The 26,227-nt window shown below is 46.0% G+C and overlaps 1 long non-coding RNA gene across 1 annotated transcript; it reads right to left on the bottom strand.

The window, feature by feature from the left end:
- Positions 1–16,728: 16,728 nt before the first annotated feature.
- LOC116598770 lies at positions 16,729–23,502 on the bottom strand. The gene is made up of 3 exons (XR_004289155.1): positions 23,111–23,502; positions 21,239–21,362; positions 16,729–17,875 (listed from the first exon to the last, which is right to left on the bottom strand). It is a non-coding gene; the product is annotated as an uncharacterized LOC116598770 (long non-coding RNA).
- Positions 23,503–26,227: the final 2,725 nt, after the last annotated feature.

Raw genomic sequence — 26,227 nt, 5'->3', positions numbered from 1 at the left:
AGAGACAGGCTGCTGGGAAAGATGCCGTTGCCTGCCCAAGCTTTGATCAGGGTTATACAATATTGTGCTGATTTATGCCTGGAAGCCCCCTCACTCACTTCCCCCTTTCCCACTTGTCCCCAAAACCTAGGGAGGAAGACTGTATAGTGCCTGGGAATTATATGAGCATGAAATCCTTTTTTCTTAACCATTAAGTTATATGATATGCCTTTGCATGACACTGGACCTGGAAGAAAGTGGGAGATTCCCGAAAATTCTCATCCATTCATATCAGGTAATTACTGAGAGTTTACCATCTATACCTTTAATACCTTTGTATTTGGTTTTTAAAAATAGTCAGCTTTTCCTGAGGCTGAGAGAGGAAGCTCAGGCATGAGGAACAGCATATTCAGAAGAACAAATGTCTGGGGCTAAATGCCAAGGACTGCTTGAAATTAGATTCTAGAGTCAGTGAAGGCCAATGTCGAGAACCAGGCTGGAAAGGTAAATGGGAGCTGGATGATGAAGGAGCCTGAATCATGAGATCGCCAATGTAGACTTTATTTTAAATGTGGATGGAAGCCTTTGTGGGTATTGAGTAGGAGAATGGAATCATCAAGGGACCCAGTGGAAAGAAATGGCAGACTCAAATGAGGATGATTTGAAGAGTGTTAAGTGAAGGGGTTACTTACTAAGGTCTGGGTGCCAGGTAGTGAAACCACAAGGTATAGTGCTATGCCTACAGCAAGCAGCATCAGGGCTGTTAGGGGATGGCACAGTTCCTTAAAGAGTCATGCAAATGTCACCTTGAGAGGAGCTGTGGCCTTTGGTTAGGGTGACTCCACAACAAGGGGCTAGGATATGAACCCCCAACCTCACTGTCTTCCCCTTTTGACTTCCCTGGTACTCCCTCCAACCAGAGACCAGAAGCCAAGGGAGGCTGTTGTGATGGTCCATACAGGTCAGTCCCCCAGGGGCAAGAGCAGGACAGAGTGGACTTGCAGGGGCAGGTGGCAGACGTTCTGCACTAGACTAGTGTCATGAAATGAGTAGTTCAATAAGGCCATTTTGGGCAAATGGAGGGCAAATTAGAGGCAGAGTGACAGGAAGAGAGTGCAAGGGTCTGAACTAATATGGGTCATGAGGGGAGGAAGAGATAGGATTCGAGCAATATTAAGGACGTGAATCGTCATGACCCATTGACGGGAGAAACTAGGACGAGGGAGGCACCTAGGGTAGGCTGCGTATCTGACTGCATGGTGACCCCATTACCTAGGAGAGGACACAAGTCCAAGGGAAGGTGCTGCTACTGGACAAAAAGAGAACAGTCTTTCCTGGCTGGCAAGGGCAACCATGGGCAGAAGGACAGATGGCCTCCTGTGTCCCTGCTCTGGGCAGAAGTACAGTGGCTTCTGGCATCTTTCTACCTTTTCTGAATCCTTCTGCTCCATCACTTAGCCACCCCCAAACGCCCACTTCCACAGGGGTCTGACCTCCTTGAAGCATCCAGGCTGCAAACGGATTTCTCTGTTTTGAATGCTCTCCCTTTTCCACTAGTCAAAGAAAACCTAGTCCTCCTTAAAGGAGAAAAAAAAAAAAAAAAACCACAACAATGAAAAGCAACTGATTGCTAGCTCTCTGCAGAGATAGATGTACAGATAGGATTCAGACTATGAGGAGGAAGAGATTTTTAATTTTAGCTCTGGACCCTCCCAGGGCATCCAGAAGCCCCAACTATGCACAGTTCCCCCATCTCCTCAGAAGAACACAGGTAAGAAATATAGTACTCAACCCCTAATTTGCATTATGTATTACTCAGGACTTCCAATGGTGTGTGTGGATTTTACGTGTGGCTTCTAAGAAGTGTGTGGTATGCTTGGGGGTAGGGTAGACCTAAACATATCCTAAGACAACAAGGCCATTTCAGAATGCTTTGCGAACAGGGTCTCCAGGCATGCCCTCACCCTTCCTCCAGTGAAACCCAGTTGTCCTACCCTCAGATAGCTGCCCGAAAGGGGAGAGAGCTCCCCAAAGCCTCCCTTCCTACCTTCCCTCCCACCACCACACATGGCACAGAGGAGTTGGAAGTGGGCAGTGAGGGAGGCCATGTTGCTAGGCAACCGGCCGCTGTCCTGCAGTTGCCCTGGTGACAATGGTTTATGTGTACAAGGGGGTGCTCCTGGGTACTTGCTGAGTGTCTGCATAAGCAGACTGGACGTTTTCACCATGCTGCATTCCTGGAAACCATGTCATAATGTGGTTTGTCAAAATTTCTCAGAGGAAAAGCATTTGTTCTCCGTAAGGGGTTGCGTTCCTGACTGAAGACGCAGCCAGAGATAAATCATAACTGTGATCAACAATCTGTCATAAGCAGAAGGCACAAGTGCCCAAATATCCTCAATGAGTTCTAGGGCTAAAATTATGCTCCAAGCCTCACCACGAAGCTATCACTTGACTTGACGTGAGGCCCTATGTGCCATGCTCCTTCATTCCCTCATTCCTTCACATGAAGGCTGTAGGGGTCATTGTGGTTCACTCCTCACCTCAATTCCACTTCAAGTGATTAGTCCTCTAAGCCAACGTGATGAGTTGTAAGTCCCTGAAAAAGATACGTGGATGTCATAACTTCTACTACCTCAGAATGTGACCTATTTGGAAGTAAGGTCTTTACAAAGGTCATCAAGCTAAAATGAGATCATCAAAGTAGATCTTAATACAGTGTGACTGCTGGCCTTATAAAAAGGGGAAATTTGAACAGACATGCACAAAGGAAAGATGATATGAAGAGACACAGGGAGAAGACCACACGACGACCAAGTACTGGAATGCTGCATCTACAGGCCCAGGAATGCCAAGGGTATCAGGCAAACCACCAGAAACTAGGAAGAGGCAAGGAAGGAGCCCTCTACAGCCTTTGAAGGGAGCAGAGCCCTGCTGACACCTTGACTTCAGACTTTTAGCCTATGAGACAATACATTTCTGTTGCTTTAAGACACCCAGCATGAGACACTTTGTTTCAGTGGCCCTATGGAACTTAAAATGGCCAACCATGGTAATCCCACCCTCTTAGCCCAATCCTGGCCAAGCAGCAATAAGGGAAAGACTGCTGGGCTGTTTCTGAGAAAGGTTGCTTTTCCCTCTGCTTGTGCCTGGATATGACTCCGGGAATTTACTCAAGAGTAAAGTCTTCACAGAGGAAGGCGGAGAGTTCATGCAAAGGAGCTGGGATGGATGACCTGTTGAGCTGCCATTTCAGCCCAGCCGGAGCGTGCCTGCTCTCTGCACACTGATAGGTGAGATGGTGCAGTTCCCTGAGGTTTAAGACAGAAGGTGAAGCAGAGGGGCACCTGGGTGGCTCAGTCGGTTGAGCCTCTGTCTCTTGATTTTGGCTCAGGTAATGATCTCGGTGTCATGGGATTGAGCCCCGTGGCAGGCTCTGTGCTCAGTGCAGAGTCTGCTTGAGGATTCGCTCTGTCCCTCTCCTTCTGCCCCTCTGACTTGTGCTCTCTCTCTCTCAAAAAAATTAATAAATCTTAAAAAACAAACAAACAAACAAAAGGTGAGGCAAAGTCTCCTTGCTGACACAAGTGTCCTCCATGTGGGGATCGACTGCCACATGTGCTCAGCACTTCTCCCTGCCGCCTCCTCATGCTGACTGAGGCTCCAGCCTTCTTCCATCTGCTGTTCTGCATCTCAGCACTGACTGTGGGAGATCATTCGCAAAGATGGCTGTAAGAACTCCTCCTAGCTGTGCACTTCCCAATCGGACTTCGCTGTCCCGCCAGTACAAGGTGCTGTTTATGTTCCCATCCCTTAAATCCAGGCTTGGCCATACGACCTGCCCTGCCCTGCCCTGCCCAGTGGGAAATCAGCACATGAGACACAAGTGGAGATTTCCAAAACACTTGTAAAGTAGAGCTTGCTCTTTGGGCCACAGCTGGAAGCCTGGGGCCATGATGCAAATGGGCCTGACTGAGCTAGCTTTCTGAAAAGGCCAAGTGGAGGAGCACTGAGGCTCTCCAGCCAACAGTCAGAACTAATTGCCAGCTCTGTGCGTAAAGCTTTCTCAGATCATCCAACTTTAGTCAACTGCCCATAACTGCAGCCACATGAATGACCCCAGGTGAGACCAGCAGAAGCTCCACTGAACCGAGCACAGCTGGAATTGCTGACCCATTGAGCCATGAGCAAATACAATGGCTATTGTTTTAAGCATCTAAGTTTCGGGGTGGTTTGTTACATAGCAATAGCTAACTGATGCACTGGCAGACGATTCCCAGTCCGGCACAATCCTCTCTGGCTCACTCCCAGGCCAGGCGTGCGGTAAGCCACTATGGATACAATCAAGAGAAAGAATGGACCTGGTCTCTGCTCTCTTATGATATTAGCACATGCCAGGCCCTGCGCCAAAGGAAGTAGATGTGTCAACCCAGATGAGAGTATTAGCTATCACTACTCTCCTCCCGCTGAGGAGACCAAATATCAGAAAGGAAAGAAGTTGCCAGTGGCAGCACACTGTATTTTCCAAAGATGGCTGCAACAGTGTCTGCCCTCTGATATCCTCTACTAGATATCCTCTACTAGAGGACCCTGGCATCCTCCCATCGAGTGGCAGAACCTTATTGTCTTCTTGAATCCAGGGAGGCCTGTGATTTGATTATAAACTAATAGCAGCAGGAGTGATGCTGCATGATTTCCAAGGTAAGATCATAAAAGAAGCTGCAGGTTCTACTTTATGAGCTGGGGCACTTGCCTTTGAAGTCCTGAGCTTTTGTACAAGGTTGCCCTGCTCTGAGGAATCCTAGGACACACGGCGAGGCCCTATGCAGGTGTTCCGGCTGACAGCTCCCACTGAGAACCCAGCTGACGGGCAGCCCATATCAAACTTCCGATGATTCTAGCCCCCAAATGTGTTGGTATCCTAGCCTTTGAATCTCCTCCCTTGAGGCCCAGAAATTACAAATCAGAGACAAGCTGTCCTCACTTCGCACTGTCCAAAGCACAGAATGCAAGCGCATAATACAATGATAGTTTTACATCATGGAGTTTTGCGGTAGTTTGTTCCACAACAATAATAATGAGGCACATAAGGTCACACAGCTGGATAGCAGGAAGGGGAATGAGGTTAGACTTTGAACCCTGGCAGTCTGACTCCAGAGCCTGAGCTCTTAACCACCACCCCTTCTACTTCCACGAACCTTTCACTGCCATGCTCCTCTGCTTCCTCCCAAAACAGAAGCTCGGCTCCCCTGACACTACCTCACCCCCCACTCAAAGAGAAAGGAGGACAGGAACAGGCTTGCTTCTCACTCTGCTGCTTCTAGGTCACCACTGCCCACTTGGAAGCCCGGTCCCTTTCTCACCTTGGTTCCATGACAATACTCTCCCAACCTTGAGCTTTCCTTGATGACTTCAGTTCTTACTTCAGAGTTTTACTTTGCTCCCCATCAAACATCATGTGAAAATGCACCTAATATAGGTCAGGCACATGGTAGGGAGACAAAGTAGAATGAGTTCTGTGTTCATTTCCTATTGCTCTTTAAGACACCGCCACACACTTAGTGGCTTGAAACAATACAAATGTATTATCTCGATGTCTTGGAGATCAGAAACCTACAGTAGGCTTCACTGGGCTAAAATCAAGGTGCTCCCAGGGCTGCTTTCCTTCTAGAGGGCCTAGGGGAGAGTCCCTTCCTTCTCCAGCTTCTAGAGACTGCCTATATTCCAGGCCTCAAAGCCCCTCCCTCCATCTTCAAAGCCAGTGGTACAGCCTCTTCAAATCTCTCTGACTCTCCTGACTCTCTCTTCCACTTACTTATAAGGACCCTTGGGATCACACGGGGCCCATCAGGTTGTCTGGGAAAATCTCCCCATATCAAGATTCTTAATCATATCTGCAAAGCCCCTTCTGCATGTAAGGTAACATATTCCCAGGTTCTGGGGACTAGGACATGGACACCTTTAGGTCATCATTCCGCCTGCCAAGAGCTCTTTCATGGACCTCACATTTGGGTGAGGTTATATATTGATAGCAGAAACTGCCACTTCTCACCAATTATTCAGCTTTTTTTCCTACTAGACACATACATCCTTTCCTTGTATTCATGTATGATGAACATGTGGCTGAGTTCTAGCCAATGGGGTATAAGCGTAAGTGATAAAGTGATGGGCACAACCATAGGCCTGCCCTATACAAACCCATTTACAGGGCTGGCCACAGAACTCCCAAAAGGCTCCACTTTTCCCATCCATGAGCTAAGTGAAGAGGATTTCAAAGACCCAGAAGAAGATGGAGCTACTTGGGGAAAGACACCAGGGTTCCTCAATGACTGTGGAACAGTACCCCTGCTGACCCACACTGTATTCTCACATAAATTAAGACACTGACATTTAGGATTATTTGTTACAGCACTTGCCTACACTGACAATACACAAGCACAGAAATGTACTTTAAAAGAATTTGTATAAATGTATTTCATAAATTTTATGAGGAATTCAATTTTATAAATAAATATAACATTAACTTATTGCAGTAAGTTGATCTTAACATGGACTCTATACGAACAAGATTACTTGATAAGCAAAAACAAAATCAGGGATTAGAAGAAAGAAACTGGGGCGCATGGGTGGCTCAGTGGGTTAAACCGCTGCCTTTGGCTCAGGTCATGATCTTGGGGTCCTGGGATCGAGTCCCGCATCAGGCTCTCTGCTCAGCAGGGAGCCTGCTTCCTCCTCTCTCTCTCTGCCTGCCTCTCTGCCTATTTGTGATCTCTCTCTGTCAAATAAATAAATAAAATCTTTAAAAAAAAAAAAAAGAAGAAAGAAACTGGACTTATTTCTGTTTTGTATGGACTGCACAATATTGAGGAATCCTTATTAAAACACATAACTGCAAATGGTAACGAGTATATTTTAACCCAGTGTAATCTCCAGAAACTCTTCAATAAACAGAGATTACCAGAAAAGCTTGGCTTCTGAGACCAGCACAGAAGCTAGTTAACTTGGCAACACAAGTTAATTTGTGGGGAAACTTTGACATTGATTCATATATACGATGTTCACTTTCAAAAGGAGAAAAGACAATTTACCCAAAACCCTGCAGGACCAATAAAACCCAAACCAGGCAGACAAGAACAACAAGAGCCCAGTGATCAAACAACTAGAGCTAGGAATTTCATGGGCTGAGAAGCAGGGTGTGTGTGTGTGTGTGGGCACCACGCGCGTGCCCATGAATATGCACATGATGGGGAGTCAGAGGAAGGGGTGGTCAATAAGATCCTGTGGTCTTGGAAATGTGACCTATTTTCCAAAATGGCCCTTCTGGGCAAATGACTAAAGGATCCCACATCTAGAGGACCATGTGACTGGCCAGAATAAAACTTAGGGTTCCTGCAATTATCCATGAACAGAGCCTGGGGGCCCCCAGCCCTGGTTCCATAAACACTGCAAGAGAACTTGGAGAGAACCTGCAACCCCAGAGCAGTTTCTTACCTGTGATACATTATGGGACATTGGATGCAAAGTGAGTCTTGAGGAACCCCAATCATCAGGATTGGGTACAAAGAGAGTCCTGAGGAACCCCTATTCCCTGTGGCACAAAAAGACATGGAAGTGGCCCCACTGTGATGCCCAGGATTACAGAAGAAGGCAGCTTGTCCCAGACTGGCTTGGGCTGCTCACACCAGGAAGGACCCACTGAGAAAAGGACACTCTCATTGACCAAGCACAATTCTGTGCCAAGCTCTCTGCCCTGCTCTTTAAATATAGTTCAGTTGAAGAACAGTCCTGTGTGGTAGGCCCTTTTAATCCCCACTTTAGTGATGGGGGATGGAGACTCAGCAAGATTAGAAAGTCAGCCCCAAGAGCACACTGCCGGCCTTTCATGGCACATGGCATCCGAGTGGAGCCTGGTCCATGTGCTCAGACACCTGCTGGAGGATTCCACCTGCACACCACAACTGTCAGATCCCATTCCTCTTGACCTGGAGGCTCTGACTGAAATAGACCAGAAGAGGGAGGCACAGTGACCCTCAGTGCCACAATTAAAGCTATAAATGTTACCAAGGGCGAAAACGCTGAGCTTGGCTGGCAGTGAGCGAAGCAGGGAGCTGCAAAGCCAGGGTACACAGTGTGCACAACGGGGTACTCAACCCCAGCCCCCGGGGCAGCAGGAACATGTGCTCCCCTCTTCCTTAATTCATGGGCCTCAGATTTCATAGGCTCGGTAACACAGATCTGCCGGAACAGCACAAGGGCCCTCAGAACACTCTGAACCACTCATTGTTTACACAACAGTAACTGCTACGAGCTCCCCGGGGCTCATCACCGTGTGACTGCCCATGTTGGAGGTGGGGAGACTGAGGCACCAACAGGTTTGCTTCTAAATCAGGATTCAGAAACTAGTGAGAGCTGGTAAACTGAGGGTCCTTGTCCCCCAGTATGTTCATCAGATACGTGATACACTGATTGTGGGCACCAATTAATAGCAATAGTAGAGGTCAGGATCTCTCAGATAACATCTGAATGCACCTCTGTGTGGGGCCCTGCCTTACCTGTGGAGCAGGTGAGCAGAGGGAGTCCGGATATTGGGGGCGGGGGGGTGGTGAACTGGTGGTAGAAAGGGCTCTCACCCACTCCTCCCACCTCGTGGCTCTCCTGCCGAAACAGATACCTCACCTGCCCAGACTAGGCCTTCTCTCTTCCATGGGACAGAATATGCAAGCTTTTCATAAGCCCTAACCAGCCCGTTAAAAGTTTTTGTTCGTTGTGTGTTTGATCTGGGACAGTGTGTGATTGGAAGCCGCCTTTTCTAAGTGATGTTGACCATTCCCTGAATCCCAACCAGGGTTCTGGGGATGTTGAACCTCTGTTCTTTTCCTTAATAAAGCTGTTGCCCAAAACCCTTTCCTCCCTGTAAAATATGTCAAGCTATGATTTTCAGAATGACAATGAAATGCATATACTTCCACTGAGAAATGAGTTGGGGGCATCTTATGAGACTGGAGATTGATTGAGAATGTGGAATTTTCTATAAAACTCTCATTATGGTACTTTATCATTTAAAAATGTTTAAAAATAAGTAGTATTTACACACAATTGGCTCTTCCTAGGCCCTTCATTTTTATTGCTGAATGTTTTATTTAGAAATATCCCATCCTTCAAGAAGGAGATGGGGCTGCTGGAAGAGGAAGGGTGAGAGAGGGAGCCAGCACCGACCTGGCTGCAGCCGACCCAGAACACGTGTGAACGAGTGAGTGGACATGGGGATGAACAAAATGATCTGTGATCCATGCTTCCCTCTGTTCCTTGTCACCTACGGAACAGCAGCCAGAAATCTTGTGTACTTCACCCAAATGCCCCCCGCTCAGGCCTCGAGCCTATCTCGAGGGACCAGGGACAAGCCCGAGGCCCAGCCCAGAGCAGTGGCTGATGGGAGCCAATACAGCCTCTGGCCCTTCCCCTCCTGGGCACCTGCTGGCTTCTCAAGCCCCTCCATGTAGTTCCCTGCGGGGCTCCTCAGAGCACCCCACCAAGAGTCAGAGTGGGGACCTACACCTGGGACCAGAAGGACCATGTCTACCAACAGGAGGAGGGCAGTCAGGATGGGCCTATCAAGCTGGTCGGCAGTGTGGTGAGTCTGCCCCAAGCTTGAGGGAGTTGAGCGAATGGGGGCAGAGTGCCAGCCAGCTTCCTGACACACCTGTGCACTTTGCTTTATCTCCCCACCAGGCAAAAAAAATGGTGCTGAACTTTGACTTGTCAATTAAATTATAAGAATAATAAGAAAACTGTCCATTTTCAAATGCTCTAGCCCTTCACCTCAGATTCTGGTAGCATCTCCTAGTGGTCTGAGCCCCCTTCCTTCCCTATCCCTCCCCGAGATAAGCACTGCCCATGAAGGACAGAAGGCTGGTCCCCTTCTCCTCTGGTGGGTGGGACCACATGGTGCACACTGCCTTCAGCACTATACCCTTCACCCTGGTCCTAAGAGTTATGGGATGATGAAATCAGTAGAACCATTTGGCAACCCCAAATCCAAGGGCCCCTTCTTTTGGATTCTGTTCCCTGGAAATTTGGGGCAAAGCAGAATGAAAACTGGTTAAAAGCATCAATATTCAGTTAGACCCACTAAATGTTTTCCTACCTAAAAACCTGGAGCATGAAGACATGATCTGAATGTTTGAGGGTCTCAAATTCTGCAAACTGCCAAGTAAACCTAACTTACTGAGGATGCACCAGAGCTCTTCAGAGGAGGGTAACTAAGATGGCACTGACATGTGAGGGACAGGCACAAGAAAGAGAAACGCTCATCTCAGAAAGCATGTGGGTGGCCACTGTTTTCAAACCTCTAGACTCCAGCTCCAGTGGGGGAAAGGAGTGTGCTTCTTCAGAGAAGCCCTACAAGGGAGGACAGTGAAAGGTCACATGGAGGTAGATGGCAAGCTGAGGAAGAGCCAACAGTCAAGTAAGATAGTGAGTTCCCCACCCTTAGAAGTATCCAAATACCCATTCATTCATGAACACATAGGTATTAAGGTCCAGCAATAACTTGAGTGTCAGACAGACAAGGTTCCTGCTGTCAGGAAGTTTATGTTTTAGTGAGGAAGACAAGCAACAAAACAACTAAAAAAAAAAAAAGCCAAAAATATATATTCAGTAGAGATAAGATTATGCAATAAATAAATAATTTAATAAATAGGGTTATGGGAGAGCATGTGGCAGATGTCTCCTTTGCACTAGGTAGTACGGGTGAATACTGAGCAGAAGCAGAATGGCCTCTTAGCAAGAAAGGTGTTAAAGGAGCACCGGGGGTAGGGGAGAGGGGCTTTGAAAGTTCTTCCATTTTGAGCCCATGACCTTAAATAATGCTACATGCCCGTTCGTTCACTAAAGACTACTGTGTGACTCCTCCCCTGAGGGAACCCTAAACCAAGCCCCTCTGGGTACATGGCTAGAGCCAGTGGTCCCAAGCACAGTGGGGTGGTAGCTTTCCCTGTCCCCCACCTGCTACCTCCTCACATTCTGCCTGCTTCCCAGGCTTGATTACATAATTGCTAGGCCAGGATTTAGAGCCAGCACAGCATGAGCTTGTAAATCTTCTCTCACATCATGAAATGCCAGCAATTTCACAGCCAGGGATTCCTGTTCTCATAAAGTCCCCACACTAGCAGACTTGCATCTAAAAGTGTCCTGTGGGCTGATGAATTGATGTTGGAGCTGCTCCAGAGCCAAACACAGGGGCAGGCAGCCTCTGCCACCTGCTCGGCGACTCTGAAGTCCCCAGAAGCGAAGGTCATGATTATCAGGCCAGGTTGCTGGGGCTCTGCCAGCAAAGCGACCCTCAAACACAGTTCCCTGAGGAGTAGAGGAACGGAAATGGTGGCCTCACCCTGGGAACTGAAGCCACACTTGTATTCCAGACTATTTGAGGGGGAAAATGTCCTTCTAAGCAATATGCACAGTTGTAATCCATAAGAGACACATCCACTTACATTTAAATTTGCCAGTGATCTTCAACCTTGGCTCCCATTAGAATGACCTGTAGAGTTTTTTTTACCAGACAGCCTTCCAGAGGGCTGGGCAGGAGGGGGAGCAGTTCCACCCATGGAGATTCCAACCCAGTAGAGTCCAGAATCTAGAAAGGAGCTCCTACATTTGTATGTTCCACAGGTAAAGAGTCGCTACCTACTTTATTAGAAAAATAGAAAATGAGCAAGAAGGACCTTGTGGCAGCCTTCCAAGACACCTCCTGATATTTATGTGTTTGTGTAATCCCCTCCCCTCTAGAGGGTGCTGGACCTGGTGACTCACCTCTATGAACAGAACAAGGCACAAAATGATGGAATGTCACTTCCAAGACCAGGTTACATAAAGACTGTGACTTCTATTTGAGCACCTGCTCTCTTTCTCTTGCCCTCAGGGAAGCCAGCTGCCTGGTTGCCAGTCACCCTCTGGAGAGCCCCATACGGCAAGGAACTGACGCCTCCAACCTGTAGCAAGCGAGGACTTGAGGCCTGACAACAGCCATATGAGGAAGCTTGGAAACACCTTCTCTCCCAGTCGGGTCTTAGGATGACTGCTGCCCCATTGACACCCAGACCACAGCCTTGCCAGTGATTCTGAGATGAAAGCACCCAGAAAAGTACTCCCAGATTCCTGATCCATTGAAACTCTGAGATAATAAATGTGGACTGTTTTAAGCTATTGTGTTTTGGGGATAGTTTATTATATAGCAATAGGTAACCAATATGGACATATGTAATAGAACATTAATAGTGGTTTATCTCCCACCAGCTGAATCATGAGTGATCTCAATTTTCTTCCATTTGCTTATCTCTATTTTTTTTATATTACCACAGGCTATATTCAAAATGAAAAAAAAATCAATTTCAAATTATATTTTTAAAAAAACTTCTAGAGGAAAACACAGGAGAATATCTTTGTGACCTTACATTAGGCAAAGCTTTCTGAAACAAGTCACCAAAAAGGGTAACCCTCCCCCAAAACTGGACTTTATCAAAATGAAAAACACTTATTCTTCAATAAACATCATTAAAGAAATAGGAACAACAAGCCCCAGGCTGGGGGAAAAGATTTCCAAATCATGTATCTAATAAAGGACACATTACCACAATATATGAAAAATAACAAGACACATAACCCAATTTAAAAATGAGCAAAAGATTTGACTAGACATTTTTCCAAAGAAGAGACACAAATAGCTGATAAGCATAAGAAAAGATGCTCAGCATCATTAGTCATTAGGAAAGTGAGAATCCAAATCACAGAGAGATACAAATACACACCTATTAGAAGGGCTCTAGAACTGAAATGGCAAGTGTTGACAAGGATGGGAAACAAGTGCGACCTTTATACACTGCTGGTGGGAATGTGACACATGGCAGCTACTTTGGAAACAGTATGGCAGTTTTTTAAAAAATTAAATATAAACTTGCCTTATGACCCACTCCTAGGTATCTACCCAAAAGAAATGCAAACACGTCCACACAAAGACTTGTAGGCAAATATTCAAAGCAAAAACTGGGAAAAGTCCGGATTTCCATCGATAGGTGAATGGATAAACACAACGTGGTACATCCATATGACACTATTCAGCTACAAAAAGGAACTATGTCCCGATTCATGCTACATCAATGGACCACAAATACAGTATCCTAAGTGAAAGAAATGACACAAAAACTATGTATTGTGTGATTCTGTTTATACGAAATGTCAGAAAAGGGAAATCCATAGAGACAGATCAGCATTGTCTGGGGCTGGAATGGAAGTCTGACAGCAAAGGAAAGGGAGGACATGTTCTGGGGTGATAAATATGTTCTAAAACTGACCCACAGGGATGGTTGCAAGACTGCATACATTCACTAAAAATTACTGAATTATATACTCACAGCGGGTGGATTTTATGTTGTGTAAATCACACTCCAATAAAGCTGTAAAAAAAGTTATGCTTGTAACCTTGGACCCAGGAAGCTCGTGTCAAGGGCATAATCAGAAATGTACACAAAGATATATCAAGTATGCTCATAACAGTGTTTTACGTTAATGAAAAACTAGAAGCAATCTGAATGCATAGTAACAGATAATAAATGATTATTAAGGGGTAATCTGCCTAGCAGGGTGCAGCTGTTGAGAATGGTATTCACAAAGAATTTCTGACAACCTGGGGAAATGCTTAGGCTACAAAGAATTCATATATTTTTTTTTAAATACAGTTGAATTTGTTCCAGGAATGTATGTGTCTATACACATAACATAACCAGATGCATATAATTTTTCCCCCCTCTGGACATCTAGAAAGAGTAAAGTTGGTAATTAAGCAAGTAATTTTTGTTTTCTTTGTCCTTTATGTTTTCTGATTTTTTTTTTCAAAAAATGTGTATTCATTTTAAAATCTAGAAAAAAAAAATTTCAAAGATCTCATCTAGGGGTGCCTGGGTGGCTCAGTAGATTAAACCCTCTGACTTGGGCTCAGGTCGTGATACCAGGGTCCTGGGATCGAGCCCCACGTCGGGCTCTCTGCTCAGTGGGGAGCCTGCTTCCCTTCCTCTCTCTCTGCCTGCCTCTCTGCCTGCTTGTGATCTCTGTCAAATAAATAAATAAATAAAATCTTAAAAAAAAAAAAAACCCTCATCTAAAGAAAGCAATGGCAGGCCTTTCTTCTCCTGGTCAGAGGAGGGGCTGTGGTTTCCTGAGTGAGGGGAACACCCTGACCTCAGTAAATGATGCAGAGGGCCTATCAGGTGCTGCAGAGAGAAGGGGCAGTGAGCACCCCTGGAAACAGCTGTCTAAGTCCATTCATCGCCACTGGGACTCATTGGTCTTACAACAGGGCCAGCCCTAAGGCAAGGACACCTCATTAGCCAAGAGGAGCAGGGGCTCCTATCAAGGAGTAGTCCCCCAGGGGCTGGTTTCTGTGTCACTGCAGGTGACAGGCAGGGAAGGTAACAATGACCTTAGAAACAGATGCATGAAACTTCATAGAAACTGCTAGACACACACCATATGATTTCACTCAAACATGGAACTTAAGAAACAAACAAACACAGTGGAAAATACAGAGAGGCAAACCAAGAAGCAGATTCTTAACTATAGAGAACAAACTGATGGTCACCATTAGGGAGGTGATGAGATTAAGGAGGGCACTTGTGATAAGCACCAGCTGTTATCAATTACTATATGTACACCTGAAACTAATATTACACTGTGTGCTAACTGTAATTTAAATAAAAACTTACCAAAAAAAGAAAAACTTCAAAAAAACCTGCTAGAAACCCAGTTCTCTAAGTTGGGAATCATGGGGACAGCCTAAACACCAGGGAGAGAGAGCAGGGTTTGAGTCCTGGCTCTGCAACGGACACCATGCTCTATGGAGTCTGAGATAAGCTACATATCTCCAAAGAATCTGTTTCCCCACCTGCAAAGTGGGAGACAATTAGACTATCTATTTCCAAAATGGAAATCTACATCATTGGTTAATAAAATTCAAGGAATAAAAGGGGTACATTCATGCCCTAGGGCCACCAAAACAAATTATCACAACCTGGGTGACTTAAAGAAACTGATTCTCTGGACTTATGGAGGCTAAATCAACACCTTGAGGTTTTTGAGGAGCCTCAGTCAACACCTTGAGGCTAAAATCAAGGTGTTGGTGGGACCATGTCCTCTCTAAAGGCTCGAGGAAAGACCTCATCTGACTTGTTCATAGCAGAATCCCCAAAGACAGAATAGTAACTGGATCATGCTCAACAAAAATTTACACAGGTAACAAACAGGTTAATAATTCAGAGGACAGTGGATTATGTTTTATTTTATGATAACCTTTTTATTCCCAAAGTAAATGTGACATATATTCATTTTATAAAATGCCAAAAACACAGATAAACAGAAAGCTTAAAAGGTGTCAGAATCACCCTTTTTACAGATAAACCACCAACCACTAATTGCATCAAGCTATCCAATATTTATACAGTAACTTTTAAACATCATACTGTAAACAGTGTTGCGACTTGATTTTTACACTTCACATTTTATGAGTATCTTTCTGAATCATTACAGATAGTCCCTCACCCACCATGGATGACATCCCAATACACCCTTCCTAAGTTGAAATACTCTTAAGTCAAAATGCAGGCACACGTCAGAGATACCGTAGGTTCAGTTCCAGAGCACTGCAGTAAAGTGAGCATCACAGTAAAGGGAGTTGAATGACTGTTTTGATTGTCCTGTTTGATTCTACTATACTGTGGCTTATTAGTAAGCAACAGCACTATGTGTGTGTGTGTGGCAGGGGAACTCGGCAGATATCTTAGTTTAAAAATACTTTCTTGCTAAAAAAAAAAAAAAAAAAATTTGTCATTTGAGCTTCCTGCGAGTCATCATCTTTTTGCTCGTGGAAGGTCTTGTCCCTATGTGGATGGCTGCTGACTGATCAGGTGGTAGCTGCCGAAGGTTGGGGTGACTGTGACAATTTCTTAAAATAAGACAACAATGACGTTTGCTCCATCCAGTGACTTCTTCCCACAAACCATTTCTCTGTGGCATGAGACACTATGGGATAGTATTTCACCCACCATGAATTTCTCAAAATTAGAGTCAATCCTCTCAAACTCTGCTTCTGCTTTATGAACTCAGTTTATGTCATATTCTAAATCGTCTGTTGTCACTTCAACCATCTTCATAGCCCCTGCAGGAGCAAATTCCATCTCAAGAAAGCCTTTTCTTCTTCTTAGGAAGCAACTCGTCATCCATGACAGTTTTATCCTGAGACTGTAGCAATTCAGTCCCATCTTCAGGCTCCACTTCTCATTCTTGCTCTCTTGCTTTTCCACCAATCTGCAGTTATCTCCTCCACTAAAGTCTCTCCTCAAATGCCATCCATGCGAGTCAAAACCAGCTTCTTCCAAACTCTTGTTGATGTGGATATTCTGACTTCTTTATTATTTATTATTACTATATTGACTTCCATTACTAATGGCATCTAGAATGGTGAGTCCTTTCCAGAGGTTTCCAGTTGATGTTGCCTAAATCCATCAGTGGAATCACTATCTATGGCAGTTATAGCTGTACAACATGTTTCTTTTTTTTTTTTTTTAGATTTTTATTTATTTATCTGACAGAGAGATCACAAGTAGGCAGAGAGAGAGAGGAGGAAGCAGGCTCCCTGCTGAGCAGAGAGCCCAATGCGGAGCTCGATCCCAGGACCCTGAGATCATGACTTGAGCTGAAGGCAGAGGCTTTAACCCACTGAGCCACCCAGGAGCCCCATGTACAACATGTTTCTTAAATGAGACCTAAAAGTTGAAACTACTTCTTGATCAATGGGCTACTGAACAGATGCTGTATCAACAGTCATGAAAACAGTATTCATCTCGCTATCCATCTCCATCTGAGCTCTTGGGTGACCAGGTGCATTGTCAAGAGCAGCAATACTTTGAAAGGAAGTTTTTTTCTGAAGAGATCTCAAATACTGAAAATTCAGTGAGCTTAAAATATTCATAAGTCATGTTGCAAACAGATACACTATCATGCAGACTTTGTTGTTCTCTTGGTTGAGCATAGGTGGAGTAGACTGGGCCTAATTCCTAAGGGTCCCAGATTTTCAGAATGTTCAATGACTTTAAATCAAAATTTTCAGAATGAGCAATGACTTTAACTCAAAATCATCAGCTGCATCTGACCCTAACAAGAAAGTCAATCTGTCCTTTGAAGCCAGGCATGGACTTCTCCTCTCTAGCTATGGAAGTCCTAGCTGACATCTTCTGCCAGGAGAAGGCTGTTTCATCTACACTGGAAGTCTGTTGTTTAGTGCCGCCATCTTCGTGACTTATCTGAGATCTTCTGGATAACTCCCTGCAGCACCTGTATCAGCACTTGCTGCTTTACCTTGCACTTTTATGTTACAGAGATGACTTCTTTCCTTAAACCTCACGAACTAACCTCTGCTAACTTCAGACTTTTCTTCTGCAGCTTCCTCAGCACACACAGCCTTCTTTGTAGAATTAAAGAGATTAGGACTGTGCTCTGGATTAGGCTCTGCCTTAAGGGAATCGTCTGGCTAGTTCGATCCTCTATCTAGACCACTAAAACTTTCTCTGTATCAGCAGTGAGGCTGTTTCACTTTATCGTTTGTACATTCCCTGGAGCAACACCTTGAATTTCCTTCAAGAACTTCTCTTTTGCATTCACAACCTAGCTTAACTGTTTGGTGCAAGAAGCCTCGCTTTTGGCCTCTCTCAGCTTTTGACATGCTTTCTTCACTAAGCTTAATCACTTCTAGTTTCAGATTTAAAATGAGAGACTTGAACATTTAGAGGCCACTGTATGGTTATTAATTGGCCTGATTTCAATACTGTTGCGTCTCGAGGAATAGGGAGGCCTGAGGAAAGAGAGACAGATCAGGGGGAATGGCCAGTTGATGGAGCATACACAGCATACACAGCATTTGGAACATACACAGCATTTAAGTTCACCACCTTATAGTATGCAACTCATAGCGCCCCAAAACAGTTACAACAGTAACATCAAAGATCACTGATCACAGATCACTATAACACATAATGAAAAGTGGCGCATCTGGGTGGCTCAGTCAGTCAAGTGTCTGCCTTTGGCTCAGGTCATGATCCCAAGTCCTGAGATCAAGCCCCATGTCAGGCTCCTGCTCAGCGTGGAGTCTGCTTCTCCCTCTGTCCCCCACCCATGTCCTTCTGTTTATTCTCTTGCTCTCAATAATTAAAAAAAATAAAATAATTAAAAAGTTTGAAATATTGTGAGAGTTACTAAAATGCGAAGCACAGACAAGAAGTGAGCAAATGCTGTTGGAAAACATCACAGATGTGCCCCATGCAGGATTGCCACAGACCTTCCATTTGTAAAAAACCACACTGTCTGCAAAGTGCAATGAAGCGAAGCACAGTAAAGAGATAGGCCTGTACACCTATCACAGCTTAGCCTGGCCTACCTTCAGTGTGCTCAGAACATTAGCCTACAGTTGGACAAAACCATCTAACAAAAAGCCTATTTTATAATGAAGTGTCAACCCGGCATCCTATAGTAAACACTGTACCCAAAGTGAGAAACAGAATGGCTGTAGAATGAAAGAATGGTTTTGAGTGTTTCAGTTGTCTACCCTCATGATGCCACTGCCCAGCACCATGAGAGGATCGTACCACATCTCACCAGCTCAGGAAAAGATCAAAATTCAAAGTATGTTTCCTACTGAATGTGTGTCACTTTCGCACCACTGTAAAATTTAAAAATTGTCAGTCAAGCCATTGTAAGTCGGGGACCACCTATACATAATATTCAAGCGTATCAATTTTCTTCATTGTCTGATTGGATGACCTATTGAAATATTTTTTTTTAATTTTTATTTATTTATCAGAGAGAGAGAGGGGAAGAGTGCGAGCACAGGCAGACAGAATGGCAGGCAGAGGCAAAGGGAGAAGCAGGCTCCCTGCTGAGCAAGGAGCCCGATGTGGGACTTGATCCCAGGATGCTGGGATCATGACCTGAGCCGAAGGCAGCTGCTTAACCAACTGAGCCACCCAGGCGTCCCGGATGACCTACTGAAATATTAACCAAGATTCCCGTACCCTTCCGAACATCCTCTTTTTCTAGGACCCTTCACCCAATCATATAGCAGCTGAACGGAGCTGGTATCATGGCCTTAGGAAAGGAACAATGTAAGAAACACAGATGACATGAGAACTTTGAGCTGGCAGATTAAAGATGATGGCTCCCCTTAAGAGGTCAGGTCTATGTCCCCTCCTAGTGAAGCCAGGTGGGTTTTGTCATTCTACCAGTAGAATAAGGCAGAAGTGGTATTGTCCCAGTTGCAAGATCGAAAGACTTAAGAGGCTAACAGCTCCTACTTCCTGTTTCTGGAGCCAGGTCTCAGAGCCTCCATATGTGGGAATCCCTAAGTGCATGGAAAAGCCCTGGAGAATGAGACTTCACATGAAGAGAGCATGTGAGGCTGTGGAGTGCCCTTGCACCAGACACGTGCGTGAAGAGGCCCCATGAAAGGCCTGCTTTACCCCTGCCAATCCCTACTCAAATTCCTGACCCACAAGACTGGGCCAAAGAACAAAATATAAGTGCTAGATTTAGCAAATAAAATTAGAGGACATCCAGTTAAATCTGCATTTCAGACCGACAACAAACAAGTTTTTAGTATAAGTATGTCCCCAATATTGCATGAGATATACTCGTATTTTTAAAAATACACTGTTTACCTAAAATTCAAATTTAACTGGGATTAAGTTTTTATAGGTATAGTATTTGAAGATAAATTTTAAGTTTTTAGCATTTAAAGATAAAATACATATAGGTGAAATATTCATCATGGTTTACCTGGCAATCCTAGACCCAAATAAAATGTCTATGTCTTGGGGCGCCTGGGTGGCTCAGTGGGTTAAGCCGCTGCCTTCGGCTCAGGTCATGATCTCAGGGTCCTGGGATCGAGTTCCGCATCGGGTTCTCTCCTCCGCGGGGAGCCTGCTTCCTCCTCTCTCTCTCTGCCTGCCTCTCTGCCTACTTGTGATCTCTCTGTGTCAAATGAATAAATAAAATCTTTAAAAAAAAAAAAGTCTATGTCTTAAACCACTCACTGATGGGATAGTTTTTTATTCAACAATAGACAACCAGAAGAACAGGAACAGAAAAGAATCTGAGATGGATAATAAACAGATGTGGAGCTGTATAGTTGCTAGACAGAGCTGTTTTTCTCACCCTTGAAAGCAAAACAAACAAAAAATAACTTCTTTGATGGGACAAAGAGAGAAATAGCAGGGCTCAGCCAGGAAGAGAGGCTCCTGCATACTTTGTCCCCTCCTTCTCCCAAGCAGAGTCCCTTTGTGTAGAGGGGGGAGAGGGAAAGGACACTGTCACACACAGATGTTGTAGGGACTGATATCAGAAAGCAGAGGGAAACAGCCTTTGCTTTCACTGTAGCCAAGGTCATTCGAGTGATGCCCTTGCCCTTGCCCCTGAGAGGGCATGGGATCACTGTCACAGAGCCAGTGGACTCAGAGGGACTTGGGATGGAGAAGCTGGTGTAGACAAGTGACCCAGTGGTGAGGAGGCCCTCTCAGTGTAGACAACCTCCCACCGCTTCACTGCAACCCCCACCACCCCATCCTGCAACCAATATCTGGCACTACACACTGTCCCAGGCCCTAGAAAAGGGTCGAGGCAGCCCCCGTACTTACGGGGATTAATTTCCCTCATTCAGTGAGAGGAGTCTAAAATAAAACTCATTTCAGGCAATGGAAATAATGAAATGTCTGTTTCTAGCCCATCTGAGTTAAGATTAAAATCTCCCCATTACACTCAAAAATCATTCTGTACTGTGCTACTGTTGACATATTCAAATTGGAAAAACCTATGTTTTTGCACATTAGTACTAAACACCCCTCCACTCCCTTCCATATGCCATATTCAGGCTTTCACCAGTCAGCTGAAGACCATTTCTAGCAGTTGCCCAGGCATTGCCATGTAGGTTAATGAAGAGCATGAATTCTGGAGCAAGACTGCCAACATTTGCTGCCAAATGGCTGTGTGTCCCTAAGCAAATTACTTAACCACTCTGGGCCTCCATTTCCTTACCCATAAACTACCAATACAGTAATAACACCAACCCCACACCACTGCCATGAGGATAAAGTAAACACACGTATGTCTTGTGTTAGCCACTGTTGTTATTCCTTGTACTTACTTGGAGATGGCATTTAATACTTACTATTTTATAAAAACCCACGGAAAGTAGAAATGTTGATGTAGTAATCAACAAACTGTGATAAAGATCAGAAATCATGTCAGAAGTCTTCATTCTTCAATGAGCACCCTCTGGTCTGGCTTGCCACCTGAAGTTTCCATTGTTAAAGAACAAGATTCAGGGAAAACATACAAAATCTAGAGACATACCAAAACAAACCCAATGAGTGCCTCACCATATCTCCTCAGCATTTCCCATTTCCATGTACTCCAACCTGGCTTTCCATCTACCTGCATTCAAACTGTCGTCTCAGGTGTTCCTTTGGGGGAAACCCAAACTAAGACACATATTATTCAAGACTGTGTCTTAGTAAGCATATTCCATGATTCGATATGTTTTTAAATTAAGGAAGGATATTAACATCTCTTGTAACTTTAAGAGCCATTGTTAGTTTTTCTAAACAAGCTATTGTCCAAGTTTTAAACGTGACATTTGGATGGATTTCTGGGAACAGTCTTATGTGTGAAAGTCGAGGACCATCTGTGATTCAGTCACTCCTTCTCTTGATGGACTTTTGGGTTATTTTCAACTACTGCTAGCGCAAACATCGTTTCAACTAACATCTTCGGCAAAATCTGTGCACACATCTTTGATTCTCTCTTAAGCACAAATTCCCAAGAATGGGGTCACTGTGTCAAAAGGATACCCATCCATCCATATGGCCGAACTGCTCCCCAGAAAGGCTGTCCCACTTTAGACTCCACCCCTTCCCTAGGTCCAGCTTCTGAAGTATTTTCTCAACTCCGTTTTCTGCTCATCCATGGCTGAGCAAACACCGCCTTTGCGCCTGGCTGAGGACTGTGAAAGGCAGTGAGCTCAGATACAGCAGACCCCAGGCAGGGGCAGAGTGCTGGGTCCAGCCTCAGGGTTAGGTGAGTAACAAGAGTTAAGAGTCCAAGTCAAGGATGACCCAGGGAGCAGGACCTCCCTGCTAAACAAGTGAAATTTTATACAGGGACATAAATGGTGAGGCCTCACCACACAGATCATGGGGTAAAGGCTGCATCTCTGTGAGCCAGGGCAGCGCCTGGATGGCCCCTATGACACCTTCATGCAAATTACGAAAGGATGCCTCTTCTTCAGGTTAAAAAAGAAAGGTCAAGTTAGTATAGTCCCACCTAACCTAACATAGCTCTGCCTGCTATGCAGCAGCCCCAACTCCAAGTGCACACACACCACAGGGGCACACCTGGGGCCAACAGCACACGCGGTCCCCTCTCTTCCCCTCCCCCACCCACCCTGGTGAGGTGAGGTAATCATGTCAAGTTCAAAGTCTCAGGGGCCTGGGGATCAGGCATCAGAGGCCATCAAGCATCAAAGGCCATCAACAAGACCACAAAGGGCATCAACAAGACCACAAAGGGCAGCTGGAGGGCAAGCAATAGTGGATGCAAACACGTATGCAGAGTTTATGCTCGGGCTCAAGTGCCATTGCGAATTTAGGTCAAAGACAGCTCTTCCCCCCCACCTACCTACTTACCCAGGGTCTCTCACTCACATAAATCAATCTACCAAGTGGATGATGGCCTTTGGGTGAATTCCTGAACACAGGCCACCAGGCACCATTCCCTCAAAAGTCTACAGCTGAGGGGCGCCTGAGTAGCTCAGTGGGTTAAGCTGCTGCCTTCGGCTCAGGTCGTGATCTCAGGGTCCTGGGATCCAGCCCCACATCGGGCTCTCTGCTCAGCAGGGAGCCTGCTTCTCTCTCTCTCTCTCTCTCTCTCTCTCTGCCTGCTTCTCTGCCTACTTGTGATCTCTCTCTGTCAAATAAATGAATAAAATCTTTAAAAAAAATTACATTAAAAAAAAAGTCTACAGCTGAGTAGCAAACCCCACCTGGCGGTAGGTTGCAGGTCCTCAAGACCCGCTCAGTGTCCGCTCCAGATGGACCCGACGTCAGGGACTCGTGCAGGGCTGAGCGGCAGACCCAGAATTCAACCCAGCCTTCGGCCATCTCCTGAGATCGTTCTCTGGGCTCACACCTGCCAATTAAAGGCCTTAAAGATGAAAGAGGGAGGCTTCGGGAAGCAGCTGCGCAAGACGAAAGGCAAGCCAAGCGGCGTGTTCCACCTTCCCAAAGCAGAGTTCTCGGCCCGGCTGGTGTTCCTTCAGGAGCATCCTCGCGGGAAGTGTCTTGGCCGCAAAACCGATTTGCCGTAAGGCAATTCTGCCGTAAAAGATAAAATAGCGACAGCTGAAAGAGGGGCGTTTAAAAGGTCATGATGAAACACGAAAAAGTTGATAAAATTATTCGTTTCCTCCTTCATCAGGAGAGGAGGCAGTTTCCCAAATCCTAGGATAAGCACTTGTCACCCGAGCACCGTACTGTGTTGTGAAACCTCCCACGGGGCGGCTGGTCCTGGGCGCGTGGACGAAAGGCTGAGGTTCTGGCCCATTTGTGACCGAGCTGTGCTGTCGTGGGGCCTGGGGTGTCCTCTCTTCCGGGACAGTGTAGCTTGCAGTCTGGCCTTCCACTGTTTCACGCGTCCGGGGAGCTTGTCACGGGACTTTCTAACAAGTGGCCTATGCGGCTGTGAGCATCCACCGTTTGAAGACCAGCCTCTCCTCTGGCCAGTGGGGATTTACAGTCGTTCCCCTTCCCCGGGCGGGGGGACAGCCTCAAGACCCCCCAGCGCCTGAAGCCGCCGATGCGACCCAACCCTAGACAGACTGTTGTTTTTTTCTTTTTCCCCAAACATACCCACCTAGAATAAGTTGAATGCATAAGTGCAGCACAGTAAGAGATTAACAATTACCAAGCATAAAATAAAACAGTTAAAACAACACGCTGTAATAAGTTATGTGAGTGTATCCCTCTCAACATAGCTTATTGTCCTGCATTCACCCTTCTTCCTGCAGTCACCGGAGAGGATAAAACGCTTCCGTGAGGACAGGAATGACGGGAATGTCCTAGGCACCGTGGCCCGCTGGGCTGCCATTGACCTGGCCGCACGTCAGGAGGGCCATCCGCTTCCACACACCATGGTTGGCAGCGGGTAACAGAAACCCCAGAGCGAAATGAGGCCGAGGAGGGTCTACCCAAACATAAAAGTGAGAACTGTGTCCACGGAGAAATAAAACCCAGCTGACAACCAGCTTCTCTGCATGAGCTCTGCCGAAGGCCATGGGTTCATCAGTGGAGGGATGTAACTAGCCAGGCCATTATTTTATCTTTTACTGCAAAACAGCATTAAGGTCAATTAGTTATGTAGTGAAAATGCCTGCGGCAAAGACGTGTACAGCAAAATTACCCAGAACCGATTCTGGGTGCCGCTCATTATGCTCTATCAAGAGCTTATACTACAAAAACATGGAGGGGGCTCACAGAGGCGACCCCCTGGCCCAGCTTCTGCTCACGATTGACTCAGACAAATCCCACATTTTCATCATTCTCAGCGCCTCGCCAGCAGGCCCCCCGGAGAGCCAGCTAACCGCCCCAGACTTCTGGCAGCAGCCCCACCCTCTCCTGCACCCTGCCTGCACCTCTCCTGCACCCTCCCCACCCAGAGTCCCGAACCCCAAAGCCCCAGCTGTGCCTCCCACCAAAGCCTAGAAGCACTGGCCCAGAACAGCCCTTGCCCTTCAGCCACACAGAGGGGCATGACGGGTGGAGGTGCCCATGGCTGGGGGAACGGCAGCCTGACAAGCTCCCTCCACCCTGTCCTGCCCCCTTCTCCCTGCAGTTATATCTGTGCTCAGCTGCTGGCTCACCACTCCAGAGAAAGAGGAGGAAATGCCCATCCCACACACCATGTTTATTTCCTTATTTACTTCCTTACTATCTGCTCCCCCTAGATGAATATAAGCTCCATGAGGAAGGATTTATGTTCTCATCCTATGGCTGCTATAACAAATTCCCACAAACTTAGCAGCTTAAAACAACACAGATTTATTATCCTACAGTTCTGGAAGGCAGAGAGCTCACTGGGCTAAAATCAGGGGCAGAGCCGCATTCTTTTCTGGAAGCTTCAGGGGAGAATCCAGCTCCTTCCCCTTTCCAGCTTCTACAGGCCACCCACACTCCTTGGCTGGTGGCCCTCTTCCATCATCAAAGCCCGAAATCCCATCGCCCTGACCTCTGCTTGGCCCTCACATGTCTGACTCTGCCTCTCTTGTCTTGCTCATGTACTTAGAAGGACCCTCATGATTATGTTGAGCCTCCTGCCCCCTCCCACCCTGTTCCCCAAGATAATCTATCTTCTGGACAGCTGATTTGCAACCTTAAACCCTCCCCCTCCCCCTGACGCGTAGCACAGCCCATGCACCTGGTCCAGAATTAGAACATGGATGTCCAGGGGGTGGGATAGACATCCTTCCACCTATAGAGTTTGTCTCTTCTCACCACTGTATTCCCAGGGCCAGAACAGTATCTGACACATAGCGGGCCCTCCATAAATACGTGCTGAATGAATAAGTGAATGTGTGCATGAATAAATCACTAAGAATAATATTTAATTTATAAATAAACATCTAATCATGCATATGAAGTGCCGGGCACTTTTCACAATGCCTTATGTGTATTTACTTATCGGATCCCCAACAGCTCCATGAAGTACATTTTTATTATTACCCAGTAGCCTTCTACAGATGAGGAAATTAAGGCATAGGCAGGCAGGTGGCCCTAGTCTCCCCAGCAAGTTAAGGGGTGAAGCCAGGATGTAATCTCAGATTTACTGAGCTTTATTGTGTCACCGGCCCTGGCTGGGCACATTACATTTATGATCTCATTTCATGCTTACAAGAGGCCGTGAGGAAAACGGGCAGAGAATGAAGTCACCCACTCGGCTGAGGGATTCTTAGGGGTTCTGTGGGGCAGTGGATTGCATGTTGCTTCTTCAGCCTCCTTTGATGCCAATCAGATCAGGACCCTGTGCCCCTAAAAGGACTGTGGGTGCTCATGTCCCCACCACGATGCAGGGCTCCTGCCTTGTACTCTATAAAACTAGGGCCCAG

This window comes from Mustela erminea, chromosome 9, assembly GCF_009829155.1.
Source record: "Mustela erminea isolate mMusErm1 chromosome 9, mMusErm1.Pri, whole genome shotgun sequence".
NCBI lineage: Eukaryota > Metazoa > Chordata > Mammalia > Carnivora > Mustelidae > Mustela > Mustela erminea.
This window is presented reverse-complemented; position numbering and strand designations above follow the sequence as displayed.